Below are 8,217 nucleotides of genomic sequence, written 5' to 3' on the forward strand. Positions count from 1 at the left end.
ATGCTATCCAAGCTCCTGGTTTTATATCTAGGATTTGGAGGAGCTTTACTGGTCATCCACTTTTTGAAGCTGGTGCTAGAAAGGCTGGAAGCTGTACTGGAGATAAGACAGCAAAAGTTCCCCATGCCTCCCATTGCTTCCTTTACTGTTTTGCTTTCCCCAAGCTGATAGAACTCTTGCTGCAGATAACAACTAAAATACTCCCTGGAAATATCACCTTGATGCAATGTAATATCAAAACTCCCATGATATTATTAGAAAACATTATCAGATAAATTTATGGAAACAACAGTGAATCTTTTAGAGCTATATATTGAGGAATTTCCTGCCAGGTTGTATTAAAAACCTTAATTGGGGTTTGACTGTGCCCTTCATTTCATTTCTCTGGCACTTTCCCATTGCCTGTGCTTACACTTGTACAACACCTACATCTCTTACCACATTCCTCTATGGTTTATTGTGTTTTCTTTTCTTTCCCTTTATACACTTGGTGCTTCCTGAGAGTGCTTTATGTATTTGCCAAATGACTGATCATCTGGTACTTTAGCAAAACTATCCTGCCTGGATAATTTGTCTTCCAAGGAGAACATCATCTTTCCTCTCATGGATTTTAGTGACAGTTTGCATGGCTGATGCTTATCTCTTGGAGCAGCCAAACTTTTCTCTGCTGTCTAGATAGCTATGTAGGTCTCCAGTTGTTTCTTTTACAGTTAACAACCCGACTTCCCAGCTTAATCTGGACCACAAACCAGTTCCTGTATACTAATTTTTGCAGGATTTTTCTGTGGTGTTGGATATGTTTTAGTTGTTACGTGTCAGTAGAAGGAATTTCAGCTAAAATGGTAGCTAATTGGTTTTGGTGCTCTCATTAATGTTAACCTACTTTCAGAAATAGCTGTAGGTCCTCAGGGATCTATCTTAAAGGATATTGGATGTGGAGAAGTATGGGGTTTGTTGGCTTGTTGAGTTCATAGATGTAATCTTTGGAATTTAGTCATTAGGGACATTTCCTTTAAAAACAATGTAACTGAGGAATGAATCTTGTATAAAATGTTTTGATTTATGATACAAATTTACAAGTTTGGGGTTGTTTTTTTGTGTGTGCCAATAGAGAATGATGAAAATAAAACGCTGGAAAAAGGAAAAAGGACCAGATCTCAGGAAAAACGTGACAAAGGAGCTGTAAGGACCACCCAGACTGCTGGTGGGATGGACAGGAAGACAAGAAGCAGCACAAGAACAAGTGCAAGAACAAGAAAATAATCTTTAACAGTCCCAGAATCAGTTTTAAAATCAATTCAGTAGTTGAAACTGCAGGTTTTTAATGTGAATTGATTTGCACTCAGGTTTTAATTTCAGGTTTTGCAAAGCAATCACTGAGTGTTTGTTCTTATCAAGGTGTGTCTCTTAATTGTTTACAGACACAATCTTTTTAGTTGATGTGTAATGGTTCTTAAACCTTGGGGTGCTTGTGCAGAGCTGCAAACATAAGTCTCAATCTCTTTATGACAGTGTTTACCCCCCTTTTTCTCCTGCTCAGTACAGTGGTCAGGAAGCCATACTGCATTACTGCCAGTTGAATTGTAAGCTGTTTTCTCTTTAATTTTCACATGCTTGAGTCTTATTTTTCTCTTTTAAATTTTAAAGCTGTCTTTTAATTTTCACATGCTTGAGTCTTATTTTCCATGGTAGTCCTGTAAATATTCCTTGAAAAGCTATAGTTGTCTTAGCAGAATTATTATGCTGAAATTTTGATAATTTTTTTTAAAAAGAAAACCTTTGAAGTGAATTGTACTGAAAAGTGAAGGTTTGTAAGTCCATTAAATTTATAAACAATTTGGGATTTGTGTGGTTTCTGTTCTTAAGAAGACTTAAGCATGTTTAATTACTGTCCTCTTATAAATGTATTTCAAAGAGAAGTTCTTCCTAGCCCACATGGACTGTGGGTCTCCTGTGGCACAGAAGCTTCTCTTGTCAGTGTGGCTGGATTGTGCAGTGTTGGTAAGAGACCCAAGTAATGAGCATATGAAGTTGGGATGATGAAGTTGGGATGATGAAGTTGGGATGATGAAGTTGGGATGATGAAGTTGGGATGATGAAGTTGGGATGATGAAGTTGGGATGATGAAGTTGGGATGATGAAGTTGGGATGATGAAGTTGGGATGATGAAGTTGGGATGATGAAGTTGGGATGATGAAGTTGGGATGATGAAGTTGGGATGATGAAGTTGGGATGATGAAGTTGGGATGATGAAGTTGGGATGATGAAGTTGGGATGATGAAGTTGGGATGATGAAGTTGGGATGATGAAGTTGGGATGATGAAGTTGGGATGATGAAGTTGGGATGATGAAGTTGGGATGATGAAGTTGGGATGATGAAGTTGGGATGATGAAGTTGGGATGATGAAGTTGGGATGATGAAGTTGGGATGATGAAGTTGGGATGATGAAGTTGGGATGATGAAGTTGGGATGATGAAGTTGGGATGATGAAGTTGGGATGATGAAGTTGGGATGATGAAGTTGGGATGATGCCCCTTTTCACCTGGCATGGGGTAGCTGCTGTGGCTTGGAGACTTAAGTGATGGGTGTCTGCAGTGTGTGAGTGATCACAATGTGTGTTGGTCTTCATGGCTGGTGGCTTCCTGTTACATCAAGAATGAGTTGGGTTAAAGGGAGATGATTCTTCTCAGGCACCTAAATTGGGCAGTTTCATCTAACTTGGGCAGTCTTAAGACCAGATTGAAAGGTTACAGCTTTTTTTTTGAGTCCATGAGGAGCTCAGAGATGTTCCTGTGGGAGGACAACTGGATTCTACATTCAGATGTTACCTCTTCTTTTTGGGAATAATAACATCCCTTTTTGAGGTGAGTTCTTTGTCTTTTCTTCTCTCTCTCCACACTCAAAAATAGATTAAGTAAGGAATTCATTGGATGCCACCTGGACACTAGAGCTCAGATGTGATATGACATGAAGGATACTTTTCATTGAGGTGTTGCTTTTTTGTTCTGTGGTTTTTGTGTCTTGAGTGTCCACATTCTGGGTCTTTAAATGCTTTGGGCACTTCATCTTGGTATAATGGGCTTTTTTTCCACACTTATTTCCAGTGTGTTGATTTGAAATGTAACGTGCTGTAGATCTCATGTTTTCAAATCACCTCTATTGCTTCCTGCATGTGCTTCCTTTACTGTTGTTATGTGGGTCACTGTCTACTAGCTGAATTTTTTGGAGAAGATGGCTAGATCTCACCAGAGGATGAAGAAGGGAAGAGTTAGTGATGCACAGTGATGACAGTGTGCAGAGAAAAGGAAATACTGGACGTGGTGTGAAGGTAAAGGGGTTGGAAAGCACTGCTGTGCTACTCTGTCTGTGTGCTGGTGTGTTAATCTCTGGGTCTCTCCTTGCAGAGGATGTTTCTGTTTGAATACTCTGATTTTCCTTAGCATTTCACTCAAGAAATCATTTCTGCCTTTGTGGTATCACGTTCATTACTTGATCCATCTGAAGGAAGGTGCTCAGAGCTCAGTGTTTCTGCTCAGCAGCTGCTCAGCTTACATTTACCTTTCACTGAGCTATAAGGAGTTTTTCCTACTGCCTGTCCTATTGCATGACCACAGCAAGCTCTTCTTATATTGGGTAGGTAGCCTCCTCTGTGAACTGTGGATATGAAGAGGAAATTTGGAGGCTTTTGTGAGCACTCTTACTCCAGGTGAGCCCCACAGGCTTTTGCTGGTTTTTGGGCTCATGTCTGAATTTTCTCTCTTCTCATATAAGAGAATGAAGTGTCTGGAAGTGATTGCACCTCTCATCTTTCCAGTAATTAGTATTGTTCTGTAGCTATCCAAGACAGTGATTTCTGGCCTAATGATAAATCAAAGGCCAGGACTTCCCAGAACAACAGAAAAATGTGCTGTTCAAGAAAACCCTCTGTTTTTAATCACATGACATACAACTGTTTCTTTGTCAAGGCTGTTAAAGAAGCATCCTTCATGCCTAAGGAGAAGTAAGCCTTGTGTAGGTACATCAAGGTGTGTATGCAGAGGAAGAAGGGTGGGGAAGATCCCACTGCTGCCAGGAAGTGGTGGTGATGCTTTGCTTCTGCTCTGCCTTCAACCAGGGAGTGTTGGCAGAGTGGGCTGCTGAGCTGCTGTGTGTTGTTCTGAGTAGCAAGGTCAACCTCAAGTGTTTTTTGGGGGTGATTTATTTTTTCTTCAAAATTGGTAAACTGAGGGATGATTTGGGTTTGGGGATCAGCACTCTGTGTATGTCACTCTTGTAAGGAACAGAAGCACAGAGATGGATTGAAGTAAATCACATCTGTTTAACACAGAGAGGGGGGGAAAGCTGGGTAAAAAAATGACCCCAGCAGTAAAAATGACATGAGCAGCAGAATATGGGGTTTTGGTGAAGTTTTAACTCCACCAAAACCTTCTAACTTGTAACTGGGGTCTTGCTTCCCAAACGTGGCATCCATAAAACTTTAGGCCTAGAAAGCAAAGTTCTACCATCACAGCTAAAATGAAACCAGTCTCCTCTGTGTAAGCATGTATCCAAGCTGTATGGCAATGCTGGGAAGTACAGGATGATTTTTCTGGTAGAAACGAGCCTTGTCCCCAGTAACTCCTGTTTGACATGTTGGTGTTTTGTTTGGCCCTGGTCTGAAAGCGAACAGGAGGCCTGATCAGGTGAAATAGCTGCAAACCCTTTCCCATGGCTGGTGTTTCTACTCCTCCGGCCAGAACTGTCTTCCAGGAGTTGTCTGCATCTCACAAGCCACTTTGCTGTTATGCAGATTTGCCCAAAAGACTCCTAAGGAATGCAATTCCCAAGCTTCTCTAAGGTAGGCAGCAGAGTCTCTCCGTAGGGATCGTATCCCCATAGTTTCCAGGAGGAGGAGAGATCTCTAAAGGTAGATCCTGGTGTAAGGCTAAGTTCTTCATAATGGTAGGAGCACAGATGTCCTATGATGATTTGTGGAAGTCCAGATGTGTTTTGTGAAGAGATGAACAAGGTAGGGTGTTAGTCTGTAGGAGTCTTGGAGTAAGGATGTCTTATCACTTGTAGATGTGTTCTTGGCAAGGCAGGAAAACCAGCAGGAGAGTAAGATGACTGGTCTGTTCCATTGTATAAATATACTTCTAACTGTGAAAGTATTACACAGCCTAGCACTTTGTGCTCTGTTTGAAGTGTTTCCCAAGCCCTTAGTGCTCTTTTGTAGAACTCTTATTTGAATTCATGTTGACTCAAACTCTATACAGACGTTTCGTGTTGGTAACCACACTTCCATGGGGAAAATTTGAATTTGCAACTCCACTTCCAAGGTTTTGTTAATGAACTTCCCAGGAAATAATTGAGAGACAACTTCTGTGGGGTTGACCAAAGAAGCAAGTCTTCTCTTCCAGGGAAGAGTTGTTCTTGAGGAGTTTTCTGTACTGACACTTCATTGTTGCTTGTACAAAAGTACACAGAGGAAACCATAGTAGAAAAAGCTTATTGCTAACCCTTCTGAGTCATCAAAGGCCAGCAGTAGATGTTCTTCAGAAACCTAACCACTCTGAAACCTCTTCTTTTTGATTTTTAATGAAACAAAAGAATGGAACATAAAACAGAGTCAGGAGCTGAGGCTGTCACGCTCTTACCGAAGAGCTCAAGGGCAGTAGCTTTTCTGCCCATTTCTGGGCATTTCTTTTGTATCTCTGAAGGATGCTGTCAGTATAGGTTAAAGCTGCTTCACTGCAGCAAAGTGTATTTCTGAGGTGATTAAGAAAAAGGAGTTTCAGAGTAGTGATCACCTGTTATTCTCCATCTTCCATTGCCAGAGTTAGGAATGATCCAAGCCACCATCTTCACCTTCCTGTATCCTCAGTATCTGTCTTACTCATGGCCTTGGCAATGGGAGTGGTGAACTAGGCAGGTGTGATTGGTGTTTAAATAAGCTTGATTTCATCATCAGGTGCTGTGTGCTTCACTGGTGCTGTAGATCAGTAGAGTGGCCTTTTTGAGTGGAGGACATGTGATTGCTGCAGCTTATAACTCATTTAATCATCTTAAGCCCACCATTGGCCTGGAATCCTTTCAACCCCTTTGATTTCCAATGCATGTGTAAAGTATGATTATTAAATTTACATTTTTAAATATTTTCTCAGCACAGAAAGATGTTCAGGTTCTGCCTTCCTGATATAAATATATCCTGATCCACAGATCATCATATATAAACCAGGCCACTTTCCAGGGGGAGGAAAGGTTATTTTCTGCCTGGGCTTTACACACCCCTGGAAGAAGCATTAGGACCTGCTATCTTAGATTAAGTGTTGAGTTTATGAGTCTTAAGAAGTCCTTGGAGAATTGCTTTGAGATGATGTGTGTGACCTTAGGGATAAAATAGTTAAATAAGGATTTACATCCCCAAGTCAAGATGCCCTTCAGTGAAAGCAACACTCAATGTGAAATACAAATTTAGACTTTAGAATCTAATCATCTGATGAAGTCTGAGGTGCTGGAATATTTTAGCTCTTTTCTAGCAGAACAAAATGAACCTGTTGGAGCTGAGTTGCAGTACAAGTAGTAGCAACTGGTTTTCTGTTACATCATGTGCTGGTTTTGGCTGGAATGAAGTTAGTTTTTGTCATGGTGGCTGGTGTGGGGCTGGGTTTTGGATGTTGGACTGAAATGAGTGGTGATAATTCAGGATGCTCTTGCTATTGCTGAGTGGTGCTCACAGAGCCAAGGCCTTTTGTGCTCCTCACCCCACCATTGAGCAGGCTGGGGGTGCACAAGGGGTTGGGAGGGGACACAGCTGGGACAGCTGATCAAAGGGATGTTCCATGGTGTATGAGCTCATGCTCAGCAGGTAAAGCTGGGGGAAGGAGGAGGAAGGAGGCCATGGAGTTGGGAGTGATGGAGTCCTGCTCTCCTGGGGATGGCTGAACACCTGCCTGCCCTGGGAAGTGGGGAATGAATCCTTGGTTTGCTTTTAGCTATTAAGCTGCCCAAAGTACTTGCTCTACATTGAAATCTGCATGCAGTGAGCTTGTTCATGCTTCTTACCATAATATTTACTGGGGGTTGAGCATCAGTAAAGAACTGATGCTCCATTCCTAACTGAATGGTGACCAAGACTCCTGTACCCATCTTGACTGTCACACTCCAGTGTGATGCTCAGTGGTACTAAGAGGTAACACAGCATTGCTTCATGAATCTGCTGGGCACAGTTTGGGAGCTGATAATGGGAACTGTTGGGTTTGGGGAACCATCTCACAGCGACAGGTATTAGCTGTAGCATCAGAGGGATTCAGGTGGACAAGGAAAAAACCTCACCTCACGAGCCCCACAGGTGGTAACAAGGAAAACACCAACCCTGGAATGATCCTGTGTAAGGAACACACATCTTGCTGCTTGTCCTCACCCACAGATAGGTGTCTTGAGTTGATCTTTCCTCAGACACTTCTCTGGTAAACATGAAACTGTGGTAGTCACCCTGTGCTGTGTGCTTGTCTCTTGAATTCACACCTGTGCCCAGGTCCTTTCAGGATACCTGGCATTCCAAACCTATAGAACACTGTACAGTACAGGGGTTACTGATGGCTGGATGGTGTTGCTTCTTGGGGACTGCCTTGTGTAAAACCCCCAACCTGCAGAGCTGCTAAACACCTGAAAAAAGTCATTCCCCAACTCTATCATGCTTCATTTTCAGCCTTTTTCTTTTAAACTTGCTTCTGGTAGGGTTTACCCTTCTCTGAAAGACCTGCTTTGGATCAGCCAGGCAAAAGGTGAAATCAGCTGGGCAGGTGCAGGAACCAGGTAAAGCACTTGTGGCTCCTTGTTTTCTGTGAAACTCAGGGAGAATCAGAATGAACCCCAGATAAATGGGAGAGTCCTAAAACAATGCAAACCACTATTGTTTTACTGTGCTAAAATGTCTTCTAAAAGGTGGGCTGTTGTCCTAAGTAAATATCCCAGGGGAAAACAAGTGTCCCTGTGCAGAAAAACTGAAATGCAGTTAAAATGTGAACTGTGTTAAGAGTTCAGAGATGTCATAGTGCTCACAACTGAAATAAACTACAAAACACTCTGTGAGGAGGTACTGCAAACTCTCTAAACAACCTGAACTTACTTATCTTTAGGATGTGAGTTTAAAATGTCATTTTCCATCCCAAAGTGTGAACAAAGCAACACACAGAGACACGGTTCAGTGTTGGAAGAAGCCTGTGTGTCACTGG

Source organism: Gallinula chloropus (assembly GCF_964237585.1).
Source record: "Gallinula chloropus genome assembly, chromosome: 5".
Classification (NCBI taxonomy): Eukaryota; Metazoa; Chordata; class Aves; order Gruiformes; family Rallidae; genus Gallinula; species Gallinula chloropus.